The sequence below is a fragment of the Lolium perenne genome, chromosome 3 (assembly GCF_019359855.2).
Source record: "Lolium perenne isolate Kyuss_39 chromosome 3, Kyuss_2.0, whole genome shotgun sequence".
NCBI lineage: Eukaryota > Viridiplantae > Streptophyta > Magnoliopsida > Poales > Poaceae > Lolium > Lolium perenne.
In genome coordinates this window covers 2927296-2947026 of record NC_067246.2, presented here as the reverse complement: position 1 = coordinate 2947026, position 19731 = coordinate 2927296, and positions in this window count along the sequence as shown.

Genomic DNA, 19731 nt, shown 5'->3' with positions numbered 1-19731 from the left:
AATAGAGGATGCTCTGCCGGCGCCCCCCACACGGCAGTGCCGGCGCCCCTGCCGGCGACTATTTAGGGGTCGCCGGTGGAGATGCTATAAGGACTTCGAATCCTAGTAGGTTTCCTCTAGTTTCCTTGTAGCACACATGTTTGAATCGTAATAGTTTTAGGATATGAGTCACACCGTCTTCAACACCGTGTTTTCAACTTATGTATCCCGTACTGGCAAAACTTATCACATATGAGTTGTGCTTAATTCGTAAGTTTGAAAATTTACTTCTAGTTAGAATGTGATGAAAGGGCTGTACTTTCACCAAGTACTATTTTCTCTGTACAACTTTGTGCAAAGCTGAATTACTACCTACCTCGCCTTTGTTAAAGTAACTCTTTTCTTTGTCAAAGTGGCATCGTAGTGCATGCATGTTCGTTCTTTGTTTTCGAGGTCCATCAATCCTAGTACAAGTCCATGTAGATTGCCTCCCTCTCTAAGAAAAGCCAAATCTATCTTTATTTCAAAAGAGATAAACTGGTGTGGCTTTTCTCTTCTCTCCGTCATCTGCATATCTGTTTCTTTTGTTCTTTACACTGTCGCTAGGATAGTCAAGTGCTTAGATGTTAATCGGATTAGACTTCGTTTTCTTTATGTTTTTTATTTCATATTTTTTATTCTCAGTTGCCTGAAATTCTTGTAAATCTCAGTCAACTAAAATTGCACATTACTTTTATTTTTAAATGAGGCAAAAGTTTTGCCTTTTATATTGATATAGGAGGAGCAAAACAGAGCAAGGTTGAGGCCAAAAAGAAAAAAAGACCTGGCAAGGCTGGTAAACAGCTAAGAGATAGTCTCCGCATGGTGCTTCGCACCGGCCAGAATCCACTCCCTCCCCTCGTCCTTAATTTTCTGAATAAGCAGGGAAGAATTATTATTGAACACCCACGCATTCCTCTCCTTCTAGATTTGCCACGCAATGAGAGTGATGGCTGAGCGAAGCCCTCTCGGGTGTGCCGTTGGGGTGTTTGGAAATGGCTTGCCAGTATTGCAGGATCATAGATAGTCCCGAGCCAAGGTCCTGAACGAGGGATGGGCAGGAGAGCCAGTCGGCCACGGTCGTCCAGATGCGTTTGGAGTAACCACATTCAAAATGATATGCCTAGCTGTTTTGGGGTGGCACTTGCAATGTTAACACACCGGTTGATGGGGCCACCCACGAATGGCAAGGCGATTGGATGTCCAAAGCCTGTTCTAAACTGTTAGCAATGTGAAAAAACGACATTTGGGAGGACCTTCCAAACGATCTTCTCGAAGGAGCAAGATGAGGACCCCAAGACTTGAGCCTTATAGGTCGAAGACACCGAGTAAGAGCCGTTGGCTAAGAGAGTCCAGAAGATTGAGTCATCGACTTCAGGGGATAAATGAATGTCTTGAAGAAGACCCCAAAGATGGACGAACTGAGCAATGTGCACCGCGGAGAATGCCTCCACTTAAGGTCAGTGATCCAACTATGATCGGTGAGCGTCTCATGAACATATTTCTTCTTTCTCTTGGAGAACTCGAAGAGCACAGGAGAAATCCCCTAGGGTTGACTGCCCTGATGCCACGAGGACGAACAGAAGGAGGCCTTCTTACCATTTCCCATAGAAAGCTTAGTCACAATGTTGAATAGTTGATGGTCCGTCTCGTTGTTCGGGGTTTCCATGCAAACCCAGGGCTTTGTCAGGGCCGTCCACGCCATCCATAACTACCGCAGCCGAAGCGCCCACACAAACTTGTCCAAGTCTAGGATTTCGAGGCTGCAAGAGCCTTTGGTCTTGTTATCACCAGATTTTGGCCAAATCAGGAAGTGGGCCGTAAGAGAGATGGGTTTGGAAGATTACACGTGGAAGATCTCTGAAGCGGCCTTGTATGAGGAGTTTGGGCTGAATTGCCCGTGTATCTTTAGTTATGGTAGATTGTATCTTAGATTAAAAGTTAGAGTTTGTATCGTGCACGATGGGGATTATTCCCACGTTAGAAAGTCCCCTGGACTATAAATATGTATCTAGGGTTTATGGAATAAACAACAACACAACGTTCAACCAAACAAACCAATCTCGGCGCATCGCCAACTCCTTCGTCTCGAGGGTTTCTATCCGGTAAGCGACATGCTGCCTAGATCGCATCTTGCGATCTAGGCAGCACAAGCCCCACGTTGTTCATGCGTTGCTCGTACTGAAGCCTTGTTGATGGCGAGCAACGTAGTTATCATAGATGTGTTAGGGTTAGCATAGTTCTTCGCGTAACATGCTAGCGTAGTGCAACCCTTGCATATCTAGCCGCCCTCACGCCTATCTTAGGTGTGGGGGCGGCACCCCGCTTGATCATCATTTAGTAGATCTGATCCGTTACGATTGCTCATTGTTCTACAAGGATTAGTTTAATATCTGCAATAGTTAGGCCTTACAAAGGGGGGGAGGATCCAGCGGCACGTAGGGTGTCGTTCGCAAGTCCTAAACAGGATGTTCCGGGGATCGACTTCGTGTTGGTTTTTAGGCCTTGTTTAGGATCGGCTTACGATCACCGTGCGTGGCCGCAAGGCCCAACCTGGAGTAGGATGATCCGATTATGCGGTGAAAACCCTAAATCGTCGTAGATCTAATTAGCTTTATCTTGATCAAGCAGGACCACCATATATTCGTGCACCCCGTACGAATCATGGGTGGATCGGCTCCTTGAGCCGATTCACAGGATAACCTGAGAGCCGATCGAGGCTCGTATTTAATGTTTACGTGTATGCCATGCAGGAAACTAAGCGAGGCATCTCCATCACCTTCCTGACCAGGTATAGGTCAGGTGGCACGCCCTTGCAACCAGCATCGGACATGTGACCAGAAGTGCTTTGCGGGCCGTCGCTCGGAGGGACCTCAGCCAGCCGCAGCTCTAGGTTGTTCCCGGCTCTACGGTGTTGACCCGTCGCTGCCCGTCGGTGGGTTTCTGACGTCAACACATTCTGGCACGCCCGGTGGGACGATCTTCTACATCAACCACATCGCCATCTACATCTGAGATGGCGGACGGCACGCCAGTCACCTACGAGGAGCTGCCCGACGAGCTCAAGAAGAGGTATGACGAGATCAAAGTCACCCTCGAAGCCGACCTCATCGGCTCTTTTCAGAGAACCCGTTCCCATGGCATCAGATGGAAGGGGTTCTCACCGGAAGGTGCACTCGATGGGATAGACCTCTCTGCCCCGTCGGAGGAACGCACCAGGGGCCTACGGCAGGAGATCAACTACTTGGTGGCTCACTCGCTACACCGCCACTCTGAGAACCAGGTCAACACGTTGGAGCGTATCGCTCTTCGCGTGATCCAGGAGATCATGAGGCACCAGTACTCGCCGTCAGGACCAGCTCTCGGGACACATCAAGGAGAGTTGCCACTCCAGTCCCGTCCACCGCTGCCATATGCGTTGGCAGCACCAGAAGTGCCGGCTACACCGGCATTCGTCGTCTACAAGATCGGTGGTGACCCTAGTGACTACCAGTTCTTGACCGAGGCGCCTAAGGAGATCCCTCACGGATACGCGTGCACGTATGTGCCAGATTGTGGTAACTGGGCACTCACAAACCAGGCCACAACATCAGGGACTTCTGGGAAAACAGGAGGAACGTCGCCGACGTAGCTTGAGAAGCAGACGTGGCTAACTAAGTACGCCACCCCGACGAACCTCCAGAGCTCAGCTCCTGCAGTTGGCTCAGAGCTGGAAAAGCAAGCATGGCTGGCTAAGTACGCCACCCCGGCGAATCTTCAGAATTCAACTCCTGCAGCCAGCACAGCGGATCAGATCAGTACCATATTGAGAGACCAGTTTGGCATGGTGCCGAAAAGGAGGGCAATCGGCTATTCCAAGCCGTACCCCGACGACTACGAGATGATCCCGCTGCCACCTAAATATCGACTCCCCGACTTCTCCAAATTCAGTGGATCAGATGGTTCCAGCTCCATCGAGCACGTCGGCCGATATTTGGCACAACTAGGACCGGCTTCAGTGTCGGATCAGCTACGCGTGAGGCTCTTCTCACAGTCCCTCACGGGATCGGCTTTCGGATGGTTGATACGTCTCCAACGTATCGATAATTTCTTATGTTCCATGCCACATTGTTGATGTTATCTACATGTTTTATGCACACTTTATGTCATATTTGTGCATTTTCTGGAACTAACCTATTAACAAGATGCCGAAGTGCCAGTTCCTGTTTTCTGCTGTTTTTGGTTTCAGAAATCCTAGTAACGAAATATTCTCGGAATCGGACGAAATCAACGCCCAGGTTCCTATTTTTCCCGGAACCATCCAGAACACCCGAGAGCCGCCAGAGGGGAGCCCTGGGGGCCCCACACCACACCCTGGCGCGGCCAGAGGGGGGGCCGCGCCGCCCTATGGTGTGGGCCCCCCAGAAGCCCTCCTGCGCCGCCTCTTCGCCTATATAAAGCCCCTGGATCAGAAACCCTGATGCGTTCGACGAAAACCACAGAAACCTTCCAGAGCCGCCGCCATCGCGAGGCCAAGATCTGGGGGACAGGATCTCTGTTCCGGCACGCTGCCGGAACGGGGAAGTGCCCCCGGAAGGCTTCTCCATCGACACCGCTGCCATCTCCACCGCCATCTTCATCACCGCTGCTGCTCCCATGAGGAGGGAGTAGTTCTCCATCGAGGCTCGGGGCTGTACCGGTAGCTATGTGGTTAATCTCTCTCCATGTACTTCAATACAATGATCTCATGAGCTGCTTTACATGATTGAGATTCATATGAGTTTTGTATCACAATTCATCTATGTGCTACTCTAGTGATGTTATTAAAGTAGTTCTATTCCTCCTGCACGTGTGTAAAGGTGACTAGTGTGTGCACCGTGTGGTTCTTGTCGTAGGCTATGATCATGATCTCTTGTAGATTGTGGAGTTAATTATTACTATGATGGTATTGATGTGATCTATTCCTCCTACATATGCATGAAGGCGATAGTGTGCATGCTATGTTAGTACTTGGTTTAGTCTTTTGATCTATCTTACACTATAAGGTTACTAAATATGAACAAATTGTGGAGCTTGTTAACTCCGGCATTGAGGGTTCGTGTAATCCTACGCAATGCGTTTATCATCCAACAAAAGTGTAGAGTATGCATTTATCTATTCTGTTATGTGATCAATGTTGAGAGTGTCCACTAGTGAAAGTGTAATCCCTAGGCCTTGTTCCTAAATACTGCTATCGCTGCTTGTTTACTGTTTTACTGTGTTACTACTGCTGCAATACTACCACCATCAACTACACGCCAACAAGCTATTTTCTGGCACCGTTGCTACTGCTCATACTTATTCATACCACCTGTATTTCACTATCTCTTCGCCGAACTAGTGCACCTATTAGGTGTGTTGGGGACACAAGAGACTTCTTGCTTTGTGGTTGCAGGGTTGCATTAGAGGGATATCTTTGACCTCTTCCTCCCTGAGTTCGATAAACCTTGGGTGATCCACTTAAGGGAAAACTTGCTGCTGTTCTACAAACCTCTGCTCTTGGAGGCCCAACACTGTCTACAGGAAAGGAGGGGGAACGTAGACATCAAGCACTTTTCTGGCGCCGTTGCCGGGGAGGAAAGGTAAAAGGCACTCATACTCCGGTTCCAGGTAAAGTACTTTTCTGGCGCCATTGTGTTTGTGCTCGAAGCTATTTCCTTTAGATCCTGCAATTGCATCTTTTTGTTTCTTGTTTACACTAGTAAGGCATAATGGACAACATCTGTGAGCTTTTTATTCTATTTCCTGAGTCAAGACATGAATGGTTTAATGCGAAAATTAAAAAACCCATGGAATCTTATTTGCATGCTAGTAGCAATGATATTAGTATGAACGCTTTGAACACCATTGTTGCTAATGATATGGAAAATTCTAAGCTTGGGGAAGCTGGCTTTGATGAGCATGATATTTTTAGTCCCCCAAGCATTGAGGAGAAAATTTTCTTTGATGATACTTTGCCTCCTATTTATGATGATTATAATGATAGCAGTCTTTTGGTACCACCTACTATGGAGAGTAAATTTTGTTGTGATTATACTATGCCTCCAACACTTGATGAGAATAATAATGATAGCTACTTTGTTGAATTTGCTCCCACTATTACTAATAAAATTGATTATGCTTATGTGGAGAGTAATAATTTTATGCATGAGACTCATGATAAGAATGCTTTATGTGATAGTTATATTGTTGAGTTTGCTCATGTTGCTACTGAAAGTTATTATGAGAGAGGAAAATATGGTTGTAGAAATTTTCATGTTACTAAAATACCTCTCTATGTGCTGAAATTTTTGAAGCTACACTTGTTTTATCTTCCTATGCTTGTTACTTTGCTCTTCATGAACTTGTTTATTTACAAGATTCCTTTGCATAGGAAGCATGTTAGACTTAAATGTGTTTTGAATTTGCCTCTTGATGCTCTCTTTTGCTTCAAATACTATTTCTTATGAGTGCATCATTAAAACTGCTGAGCCCATCTTAATGGCTATAAAGAAAGAACTTCTTGGGAGATAACCCATGTGTTATTTTGCTACAGTACTTTGTTTTATATTTGTGTCTTGGAAGTTGTTTACTACTGTAGCAACCTCTCCTTATCTTAGTTTTGTGTTTTGTTGTGCCAAGTAAAGTCTTTGATAGTAAAGTAAGTACTAGATTTGGATTACTGCGCAGTTCCAGATTTCTTTGCTGTCACGAATCTGGGTCTACCTCCCTGTAGGTAGCTCAGAAAATTAAGCCAATTTACGTGCATGATCCTCAGATATGTACGCAACTTTCATTCAATTTGAGCATTTTCATTTGAGCAAGTCTGGTGCCATTTTAAAATTCGTCAATACGAACTGTTCTGTTTTGACAGATTCTGCCTTTTATTTCGCATTGCCTCTTTCGCTATGTTGGATGAATTTCTTTGATCCATTAATGTCCAGTAGCATTATGCAATGTCCAGAAGTGTTAAGAATGATTGTGTCACCTCTGAATATGTCAATTTATATTGTGCACTAACCCTCTAATGAGTTGTTTCGAGTTTGGTGTGGAGGAAGTTTTCAAGGATCAAGAGAGGAGTATGATGCAACATGATCAAGGAGAGTGAAAGCTCTAAGCTTGGGGATGCACCCGGTGGTTCACCCCTGCATATATCAAGAAGACTCAAGCGTCTAAGCTTGGGGATGCCCAAGGCATCCCCTTCTTCATCGAAAACATTATCAGGTTCCTCCCCTGAAACTATATTTTTATTCCGTCACATCTTATGTACTTTACTTGGAGCGTCTGTTTGTTTTTGTTTTTATTTGTGTTTGAATAAATTGGATTACATCATGCTTGTGTGGGAGAGAGACACGCTCCGCTGTAGCATATGGACAAGTATGTCCTTGGTTTCTACTCGTAGTATTCATGGCGAAGTTTCTCCTTCGTTAAATTGTTATATGGTTGGAATTGGAAAATGATACATGTAGTAATTGCTATAAATGTTTTGGGTAATGTGATACTTGGCAATTGTTGTGCTCATGATTAAGCTCTTGCATCATATGCTTTGCACCCATTAATGAAGAAATACATAGAGCATGCTAAAATTTGGTTTGCATATTTGGTTTCTCTAAGGTCTAGATAATTTCTAGTATTGAGTTTGAACAACAAGGAAGACGGTGTAGAGTCTTATAATGTTTTCAATATGTCTTTTATGTGAGTTTTGCTGCACCGGTTCATCCTTGTGTTTGTTTCAAATAAACCTTGCTAGCCTAAACCTTGTATCGAGAGGGAATACTTCTCATGCATCCAAAATACTTGAGCCAACCACTATGCCATTTGTGTCCACCATACCTACCTACTACATGGTATTTCTCCGCCATTCCAAAGTAAATTGCTTGAGTGCTACCTTTAAAATTCCATCATTCGCCTTTACAATGTATAGCTCATGGGACAAATAGCTTAAAAACTATTGTGGTATTGAATATGTAATTATGCACTTTATCTCTTATTAAGTTGCTTGTTGTGCGATAACCATGTTTACTGGGGACGCCATCAACTACTCTTTGTTGAATATCATGTGAGTTGCTATGCATGTTCGTCTTGTCTGAAGTAAGAGCGATCTACCACCTTATGGTTAAGCATGCATATGTTAGAGAAGAACATTGGGCCGCTAACTAAAGCCATGATCCATGGTGGAAGTTTCAGTTTTGGACATATATCCTCAATCTCAAATGAGAAAATTATTAATTGTTGTTACATGCTTATGCATAAAAGAGGAGTCCATTATCTGTTGTCTATGTTGTCCCGGTATGGATGTCTAAGTTGAAGAATAATCAATAGCGAGAAATCCAATGCGAGCTTTCTCCTTAGACCTTTGTACAGGCGGCATAGAGGTACCCCTTTGTGACACTTGGTAAAAACAGTGCATTGTGATGATCCGGTAGTCCAAGCTAATTAGGACAAGGTGCGGGCACTATTAGTATACTATGCATGAGGCTTGCAACTTGTAAGATATAATTTACATGATACATATGCTTTATTACTACCGTTGACAAAATTGTTTCATGTTTTCAAAATAAAAGCTCTAGCACAAATATAGCAATCGATGCTTTCCTCTTTGAAGGACCATTCTTTTACTTTTATTGTTGAGTCAGTTCACCTATCTTTCTCCACCTCAAGAAGCAAACATTTGTGTGAACTGTGCATTGATTCTTATATACTTGCTTATTGCATTTGTTATATTACTCTATGTTGACAACTATCCATGAGATATACATGTTACAAGTTGAAAGCAACCGCTGAAACTTAATCTTCTTTTGTGTTGCTTCAATACCTTTACTTTGAATTATTGCTTTATGAGTTAACTCTTATGCAAGACTTATTGATGCTTGTCTTGAAGTGCTATTCATGAAAAGTCTTTGCTATATGATTTACTTGTTTACTCATGTCATATACATTGTTTTGATCGCTGCATTCACTACATATGCTTTACAAATAGTATGATCAAGGTTATGATGGCATGTCACTCCAGAAATTATCTGTGTTATCGTTTTACCTGCTCGGGACGAGCAGAACTAAGCTTGGGGATGCTGATACGTCTCCAACGTATCGATAATTTCTTATGTTCCATGCCACATTGTTGATCTTATCTACATGTTTTATGCACACTTTATGTCATATTCGTGCATTTTCTGGAACTAACCTATTAACAAGATGCCGAAGTGCCAGTTCCTGTTTTGCTGTTTTTGGTTTCAGAAATCCTAGTAACGAAATATTCTCGGAATCGGACGAAATCAACGCCCAGGTTCCTATTTTTCCCGGAACCATCCAGAACACCCGAGAGCCGCCAGAGGGGAGCCCTGGGGGCCCCACACCACACCCTGGCGCGGCCAGAGGGGGGGCCGCGCCGCCCTATGGTGTGGGCCCCCCAGAAGCCCTCCTGCGCCGCCTCTTCGCCTATATAAAGCCCCTGGATCAGAAACCCTGATGCGTTCGACGAAAACCACAGAAACCTTCCAGAGCCGCCGCCATCGCGAGGCCAAGATCTGGGGGACAGGATCTCTGTTCCGGCACGCTGCCGGAACGGGGAAGTGCCCCCGGAAGGCTTCTCCATCGACACCGCTGCCATCTCCACCGCCATCTTCATCACCGCTGCTGCTCCCATGAGGAGGGAGTAGTTCTCCATCGAGGCTCGGGGCTGTACCGGTAGCTATGTGGTTAATCTCTCTCCATGTACTTCAATACAATGATCTCATGAGCTGCTTTACATGATTGAGATTCATATGAGTTTTGTATCACAATTCATCTATGTGCTACTCTAGTGATGTTATTAAAGTAGTTCTATTCCTCCTGCACGTGTGTAAAGGTGACTAGTGTGTGCACCGTGTGGTTCTTGTCGTAGGCTATGATCATGATCTCTTGTAGATTGTGGAGTTAATTATTACTATGATGGTATTGATGTGATCTATTCCTCCTACATATGCATGAAGGCGATAGTGTGCATGCTATGTTAGTACTTGGTTTAGTCTTTTGATCTATCTTACACTATAAGGTTACTAAATATGAACAAATTGTGGAGCTTGTTAACTCCGGCATTGAGGGTTCGTGTAATCCTACGCAATGCGTTCATCATCCAACAAAAGTGTAGAGTATGCATTTATCTATTCTGTTATGTGATCAATGTTGAGAGTGTCCACTAGTGAAAGTGTAATCCCTAGGCCTTGTTCCTAAATACTGCTATCGCTGCTTGTTTACTGTTTTACTGTGTTACTACTGCTGCAATACTACCACCATCAACTACACGCCAACAAGCTATTTTCTGGCACCGTTGCTACTGCTCATACTTATTCATACCACCTGTATTTCACTATCTCTTCGCCGAACTAGTGCACCTATTAGGTGTGTTGGGGACACAAGAGACTTCTTGCTTTGTGGTTGCAGGGTTGCATGAGAGGGATATCTTTGACCTCTTCCTCCCTGAGTTCGATAAACCTTGGGTGATCCACTTAAGGGAAAACTTGCTGCTGTTCTACAAACCTCTGCTCTTGGAGGCCCAACACTGTCTACAGGAAAGGAGGGGGAACGTAGACATCAATGGTATACCTCTTTGCCACCAAACTCCATCCAGACTTGGAAGCAGTTGGAAGAGCAGTTCCATATGCAGTACCATTCAGAGGCTTCCAAGTCTGGCATTGCCGATCTAGCACAACTACGTCAGAAGCGTGGAGAAACTGTGGCAGAATACATCCAGCGCTTCAGGAATCTTAGGAACCGATGTTATTCGGTTCGTATAACTGAAAAAGAAGCAGTCGAGTTGGCAGTAGCAGGCCTTGCAACGCAGCTCAAGGACATGGCCTCCCAAGCAGATTATCCCTCACTGGCGCATATGGTTCAGAAACTGTCAGCATATGAACAGCGCCACCCGGACCTGTACCAAGACAAGTTCAAACGTGCAGTAGTCCTGGTCGATGCAGAGGAAGACGAAGTTCCTGCGGGAGACCAAGAGGTAGCAGTGGCTGAATGGACTCGGGGAGGAACCCCCGTGCCCTGCAAATGGGTAAAGCCACCAGGCCCACCCAGGGGATATGATTTTGACGTGACCAAGACTGAGCAAATCTTCGACCTCCTGCTCAAGGAGAAACAGTTGACGATTCCTGAAGGTCTCAAATTCCCCACGGTGCAAGAGCTGAACGGAAAGCCATACTGCAAATGGCACAACTCGCTCTCCCATGCCACCAACGACTGCAGGGTATGGCGTCAGCACGTCCAAGCGGTGATAGAAAAAGGGCGACTAATTTTCAACCAGTACGCCATGAAGGTCGACACCCAGCCCTTTCCCGCCGTTAACATGGTGGAGTGCACTTACCCTGAAGGTTGCCAGCCAGGATCCTCGTTCAGCATCAACATGGTAGGACCTGGGAACCACTCTGGCAAAGATGGAGACGAGGGCAGCTGCTCTCGTAGCAAGGACACAGAGGAGGCCGCTCCACGCGATCGGCTCCGTCATGATGGCAAGCGCTACGTCACAGAGGGAGAGGTGAAGAACATGAGATATCAGCGACCCCTCTCTGATCACCTCCTCAACAAATATGTGAGTCAGTATGACCAACGCCGACGGTCCAGCTATGATGATGAAGGAGATCGTCTGGCTAGAGAAGCCAGAAGACATCGTCGGCACGATCGCGATGAGGAGGAGCACGAGCGCCGTGCCACGGAAGGATCAAGGGAGCAAGATGACAACGCCAGACACTGGGACTGCCCCTTCTTCAGACACTGCTGGGATTCAGGAATGAGCCGATTGCCCACAATCGGCAATTGCCCAGAATGCAACCAGAAGAAGAAGGAGGCAGCCAACGTGTCTGTGTTCAAAAGCCTAGGGCCTCTCCCGCCACAAAGCAAACGTGCTGAGTCCCCTCGGTGGGCAGATCTCGAGGATTCCGAAGACGAGGGACAAGAAGAAGAAGAAGACAGGTGCCACCGTCCGAGGTGGTGCCCTGACGGACTCAGCCATTCACAAAAGCGCAAGGTTCAGCGATTGCGCGGCCTGGAGGAAGCCGAAAGGTTATACCTGCATACGCTAAGGAAGGCACGGCCTGATCTGGCTGCGAAAGTTCAGCGAACCCTGGATGAAGAGGGTCGTCCACGGAAAATGGAGTGGCGTCCCAAGCAAAGGAAAGCCGATGATGAAACATCGGCTGGCACAAATATGGTGCTCGTCCTTCCGACGGAGCTTAGTGCTCCACGAGTCTACGATGCACTCAAGGTGGGCGACAGCAGGCGCATCAAGTCAGAGGTTGGGTTGGTTTTATCCAGCCTGACCGAGTAGCAAGAACACCCCAATGAGCAAACAAGGCGAGGCTGATCCTTGTGATCGGCCCCATAAATTATGAAGGAGCATTACAGAACCTTCAGTCAGCACTCCAATGGATATGGAGGCCGATTCCAGCAATCGGCCAAAATTATGTTCACCCCATATTCAGCACATATTCTGCTTGTGTTCAGCAACGATCCACTGGGCAGCGGCCACGTCGGCTGATGAAAGTCAGCATGAATCCTTACGGAGCCGACGTGCAAGTGCAGTGCCCTGACTAACCATAGAAGCCGATATCTGCAGTCATTTGGCAGATTCGGCTCGGGGGGCATACAGTCAGATGAACATGTGCAGATAAATGTGTGTAGACATGCGTGCAGTGAAACATTGGGGGCCGATTAAGAAAAATCGGCCAAATAAATGTGTGTAGACATGCGTGCAGTGAAACATTGGGGGCCGATTAAGAAAAATCGGCCAAATAAAAAAAAATTCGCAAGAAGCGAAACCGATGCGCAGCCATCGACTCTAGTACAGTTACACAAGACCAAGACCTACTGGCTATGTGCTCAAGGTTTACATCAATGTCGACGTTCAGTAGAAGAGAGCTGATCAGCGACCTATGCACCCTCGCCGGTATTCTTGCCTTGATTGACGCTCGGGGGGCAGCTCGCCCCAAAATATCTTTAGAGAGCCGATTTTGATGAAATCGGCTGGTTCTGCATTACGATTCGGAAGCCGATAGTGGCACATGTGGTTGGTTCACTACTGGTTCTCGCCTTGATGAAGGCTCGGGGGGCAACTGACTACATAGATATTTGGTTCTTAAGAAACCGATTGGAGTCACATCTATTGGCCCTGCATTATGATCTTCTCCGAAGCAGTTCAAGTTGCGAAAGAAGATTGCTGAAGCTATGGAGAGGAGTCGGGAAAGGAGGCCGTCAGCTTTGACAGGTTTTGGACCGTCCAGTCGATGCAAGAGAAGGAAAGGGACTGGATTCTCAAAATAGCCGATGAGTAGTTCATCGGCTAAGGGATTGCGAAAAATTATGGTCAGATATCAAATCGCAGTCTGAAATTGAGAAGTGCTTGACCGACGGGCTAATCGACATGAGAGTCCGGCTTCATGGGCGTCCAAAAGAAAAGAAATCCGATACGTTGCTATCGGTCTTGGCGAGACAGGCGGAAGGAATGAAATTGGATTAATTGAAAGATGATTTGGAAGAACAATTTCATTAATTCAAAGGAGCGGCTTTACAAGAAAGAGCCGATGGCTCTCAAAAGAGGGATCTGGTGCCTAGTGCACTGCTACTACTAGCCCTATTCTACTAGTCGTCGCTGTCCTCGTCATCACCGCCGTCGATGTCGTCGGCGCTGCTTCCCGGGAGCTCCTCGTCGCTGCTGCCCCAGCCCTTGACCGGAGCCTCGTCTTCCTCGTCATCATCATCATCCTCGCTGTCCGCCCAAGAGCGGAAGCGTTTCGTTGGCGGGTATCCAGCAGAGGAGGAGGAGTCATCTTCCTCCTCCTCCTCTTCTCCTTCCTCGTCATCGTCGTCGTCTTCGCTGTCCGCCCACATGCGGGAGCGCTTCTTCGACGGGAGCTTGGCAGAGGGGGAGGCCTTGGTCTTCTCTGCTTCTTCTTCTGTCTTCCCCTGGTCAGAGGAGATGGGGTTTGCCCCGGAGTGGAGGTTGCCCTCTTTCTTGTTCTTCGGCGACGATTGGAGGGAGAGGCCTGAGGCAGAGGAGGAAGAGGAAGACATGGCTGAGGGAGAAGAGGGTTTTTTGGGTGCCGATGGCTGGGACAGAGGAAGGGGATGAAGAGAGCTAATCAATCGGCACAGTTAAATAATGAGAAGCCTGGTGGAAATTTAATGCCATTATAGTTTCCAAGGAGATGACGCCAGAGCTATCGAATTTTGCAGAGAAGCTGAGAAGACAGGGCATAATGATAACGGATACTGCAACAGCTCTGCTCTGCCACGACATGACCCTTCAGAGAAAAAACAGAGTGGTTTTGGAATTATCATTGCCAAAACCAGGGGGGCATGTGTTATCACCAGATTTTGGCCAAATCAGGAAGTGGGCCGTAAGAGAGATGGGTTTGGAAGATTACACGTGGAAGATCTCTGAAGCGGCCTTGTATGAGGAGTTTGGGCTGAATTGCCCGTGTATCTTTAGTTATGGTAGATTGTATCTTAGATTAAAAGTTAGAGTTTGTATCGTGCACGATGGGGATTATTCCCACGTTAGAAAGTCCCCTGGACTATAAATATGTATCTAGGGTTTATGGAATAAACAACAACACAACGTTCAACCAAACAAACCAATCTCGGCGCATCGCCAACTCCTTCGTCTCGAGGGTTTCTATCCGGTAAGCGACATGCTGCCTAGATCGCATCTTGCGATCTAGGCAGCACAAGCCCCACGTTGTTCATGCGTTGCTCGTACTGAAGCCTTGTTGATGGCGAGCAACGTAGTTATCATAGATGTGTTAGGGTTAGCATAGTTCTTCGCGTAACATGCTAGCGTAGTGCAACCCTTGCATATCTAGCCGCCCTCACGCCTATCTTAGGTGTGGGGGCGGCACCCCGCTTGATCATCATTTAGTAGATCTGATCCGTTACGATTGCTCCTTGTTCTACAAGGATTAGTTTAATATCTGCAATAGTTAGGCCTTACAAAGGGGGGGAGGATCCAGCGGCACGTAGGGTGTCGTTCGCAAGTCCTAAACAGGATGTTCCGGGGATCGACTTCGTGTTGGTTTTTAGGCCTTGTTTAGGATCGGCTTACGATCACCGTGCGTGGCCGCGAGGCCCAACCTGGAGTAGGATGATCCGATTATGCGGTGAAAACCCTAAATCGTCGTAGATCTAATTAGCTTTATCTTGATCAAGCAGGACCACCATATATTCGTGCACCCCGTACGAATCATGGGTGGATCGGCTCCTTGAGCCGATTCACAGGATAACCTGAGAGCCGATCGAGGCTCGTATTTAATGTTTACGTGTATGCCATGCAGGAAACTAAGCGAGGCATCTCCATCACCTTCCTGACCAGGTATAGGTCAGGTGGCACGCCCTTGCAACCAGCATCGGACGTGTGACCAGAAGTGCTTTGCGGGCCGTCGTTCGGAGGGACCTCAGCCAGCCGCAGCTCTAGGTTGTTCCCGGCTCTACGGTGTTGACCCGTCGCTGCCCGTCGGTGGGTTTCTGACGTCAACAGGTCTGCACACCTTTTTCCTTTGGTCGATCTTCGCATTTGCCTCTGCTGATAGTGTCACTTCCAGCCCACAACATACTTCTCCTAAGCTTGTCAAAAGTACACAAGGTATACTTGTCGACCTTGCTGGCAGTGAGTACGAAGACCGGTAGAGTCGTGAGGATGGACATGATCAGGGAGATGCAGCCCACGTGCGAGATGAATTTACCTTTCCAAGGATTAAGATGATTAGCGGTTTTGTTGATGCAAGGCTGGATGTCAGCCCGGCGAAGTCTACCTAGAGAGGAAGTCCAAGGTACTTGATAGGGAACGGAGAAATGGTCGTAGGAAAGTCCGTAAGAATCCCATGGAGATCCAGATAGGCGCAACGAATTGGGGCAATAGATCTATTGGCGATACTAGTGATGATGCCGGTGACATCACCGAAGTTATGGAGGATTGTGGCGAGGTTAGACAACTCCTAGGAATCAGGGGCTAGGAAGATGGCGGCATCGTCAGCATACATGGAGATACAAAGCCCAGCAAACCTGCCAGGAAGGGCACGGAGAAGGGCGAAGTCAATGGCGAGCTCAAGAAGCCACTGCAAAGGATCAATGTCAATGACGAAAAGCAGCGGCAAAAGAGGGTCCCCCTGGCGGAGACCTCTACCATGAAGAATGCCCATGCCAGCATAACCCGAGAGGAGGAGGACTTGAAGAGGGCAGAAGCCCTACCATGCCAGCGGGGCAGAATTACACGATGATGCATGATGTCCAGAATATAGTCCCATCTCACGGTGTAGGAAGCTTTGGCGACGTCCAGCTTAATGAGTAGGGCTAGGGATCGGTTACAATGCAGCCGGCGGGCCACATTGCGCACGTACATGAAATTGTCGTGGATGCTGCTGGATTTGATGAAGGCACTTTGGCAGCTGGAAATGATGTCATTCATCTTGGGGCCTTGGCGATGACCTTTGGCACCATGTGAATCAAGCTAATAGGCCAGAAGTCAGAGATGGAATTGTCCCCCTCCTTCTTTGGTAAGAGAGCAATGTTGGCCATGTTAATGATGTGGAAGTTTGTCACGACAAGCTCTGAGAAGGCATTAATGACCTTCAAGCAGTCCGCCTTGCCGATGTCCCCGCAGGAGCAGAAAAAGACAACCAAAAATCCAACGACCTAGGAGCCTTATCAAGAGGCATATCCGCAAGGGTGTTCATGATTTCCAACAGGAGAAGGGCAAAGCGAAATCGTAGAGATCCTCCGAAGAAAGTTTTGTAGCGGCCCAATTGAAGTCGAGAAGTCTGGTAGGCGGTCTTCCGAGGGCCTACAAGAAATGTTCCACAATGAGCAACCCCTTGTCCTCATGGGAGGTGGCCCAACCACACTTCCACACCCCTCCCCCCCCTCCCCCACACCAAAGCCTATGGATGTGATTCTTGCACCTACAGGAGTTGAGCCAGAGATGGTAGAGTTTTGTGTTAGCATTATGCTCATGCAGATAAATGATGCATGAGGCCTGACATTTGCGTGACCGCTCAAGGACCGCTAAACCCATGACCGACCACTTAAGTTCCGCTCTTCCATGGATAAGTTGTGAATATTTTGTGCTTTGTCCAGCTGAAGGATGTCATCGAGGGCCATGATGAGATGCAGCTTCGAGTTGGAAAACAGACCATTACTCCATGTGTGAAGACGCTTAGCAGTGATGTGAAGCTTATGGTTGAAAACATGGACTGGCTAGGTATGGGTGGTAGGTTCGGCCCAGGCCAGTTGGATAACCTCAGCAAAACCCGACATCTTTGTCCAAAATTTCTCAAATTTGAAAGAAGGATGCTTGTGTGTGCCACTCTAGTTGGATAGTAGAAGTGGACATTGGTTGGAGAGTGAGGACGATAGGGCGAGCAACACATGGTTGTCAAAGGCGAGGTGCCAGCTAGCATAGCACAAAGCGCGATCCAGCTTAACCAAGTAGGGTTTTCGTGCTCATTACTCCACGTGAACTTTCTGTTCTGCAACTTGATTTCTTTGAGCTGGCAGGTGGAGAGTGCATTCCAAAATTGACCCATGAGATGGAGGTTGAGGTTTGAGTTGTTCTTGTCGGCATCCTGATTGATGAGGTTGAAACAGGGATTTTAGAAAGGAAGTGCTACTTATCTTAATCCAAGCTAGGGCCGTAAACCGAAGTGATCGTGAAGGAGGTGCCACATGCCAAACATTGTAGTATTGAGAGTGTGCAACTTTAGTAAAAAGTTAGTGTAATTTTTATTTTGTAAGTTATATATGGATTGAGGTGGCGATTTGGATGGTTGGATGTTGATCCAAAGGTTTTAAAGGTGGCAAGATGTAAATAAAATTGGGAAACTAATAGATAGATATTCCCCTACTTCTTTTTTATGCTTGTGGGGCTGATGCCTTGGGACATCCGGTACGTAATGTACAAACTAGCAGTTTTGGAGTGGATTAGTCATTTACTAATTTATTATATATTAAAATAAAGTAGTGGTTAATGACAAAAAAGACAAGTATTTTAAAAACATATGATGGATAAAAAAAGATAAGCAAGAAAAAAAAAGTAAAATAGCTGGCCATTAATATGATGGACTTTATTTTTATTAATTTTCTTTATGGTTAATTTGTCGTTGTTTTGTTTGGGCTATAATATAGTACCGCGGGCTTTCCCATTTTGACAATGCGCTAGCCCGATGGGTAGGCAGCAAAGGCCGAGGAGGCCTCCATATTCATAGAGAATTGAGATCGCGGTGCACCACACCTTCAACCCGGATTTGAGGGTGCATCATCTTGGGACAAGAGCAAGAAAAAGCTTCTAGGAGGAGGCAGCAACAATAAGAAGAAGGCCCGGACTTGTGATGTCATGGTAGGCTTCTCGGGCAAGCACTCGGGGCTGCCTCCAATCAAAGGGAAGGATAAGCAGTCCACTGGAGCTGGGGGCTCCGAGCCACCTCCAAAAGGCTAGCACAACGATGATAACTAGTGCTTGATCCATCAGCTCAGCTCTAAAGCCTTCTATAACTGCCGGACCATCAAGAAGATTGGCAGGATGATGATGGATGAGGAGAAGCAATCCGTGCACTAGCTCGGGACTATGAGGCATGAACCATCCTCAGATGAGGAAGATGATGTCGAGTACCCAAATCGGGATCATACTGCCAACCATATATATGGGGACTCCTTCGTAAACGAGCCTAAGATATAGTGCAAGGCGGTGGAGTGAGAAATCCTTGCCGTGCACCCCAGTACTCACCCGACAATCAAGTGGTCTGATGCAAGCATTGTTTTTGATCGGGACGACTGTCCCCAAAAATTCACGCAGCCCGGTCATTTTTCATTCATTGTCGATCCAATCATCAACAAATGAATGTCTCCTGGGTTCTTAAAGATGGAGGGAGCTCTCTAAACATCCTCTTCATTGATGCACTTCATGCGTGTGGTACCCCGATTCAATTAATCTGATACCTCATATACCAGCCCCAAGAACACTGGCTATCAAGCTGAGTGAGCCAGTCCATGCCCAGGATGGTATCAAGACCAAGCATGTTGAGAGTGTTGAGGTGAGCTGGGAACTTGACTTGGTTGATCTTGATGGTCAGATCTCGACATGTAGTTGTGATTTTCATTTTCGAGGTGGGGGTTTGTACAACCAAAAGGGTGCTCAAAGGGGAAATATGCAAACAATGCTTGGCAGCAAAACTCCTGGAGATGAAGGACGGAAAGTTCTAGAATGAAATAAAAGCAGTGCGGGTTTAGTATTGATGGAACACGTACCAACCACTACGTCAGAAGCCTCATGAGCTTCCTGACAGTGGGTCCCACATGTCATTGTTTTTGTTTTAGAATAAAATGGTTTGGTGCGGCAAGTCTCCGGCGTGATGACGGCGAGCTCACCAACATAGTTCCGGTGGGGCTAGGGTGCGGGAGAGGGCTCGGCGAGGACACAGGCTTGTTCAAGAAGCGATGGCCGAGGTCATATGCTATGGCACAGACAACTGTGAGCTTGGGAGGGAGGATTAGGTCATCTCCGATGGCGGCGGTGTTCGGGTGAAGTCGATATTGATGATTCCCTACACCGTTCATCCCGGCAAGACTAGGGGATCACAGCGAAGCTATGGGTGTAGTTAATCGAGGAATGGTGCACTCACAGTGATGAAATTGACCGAGGCGAATCGGTCCGGTCAGCAGCTCACTTCTTTCCGAAGACTTATTGTACAT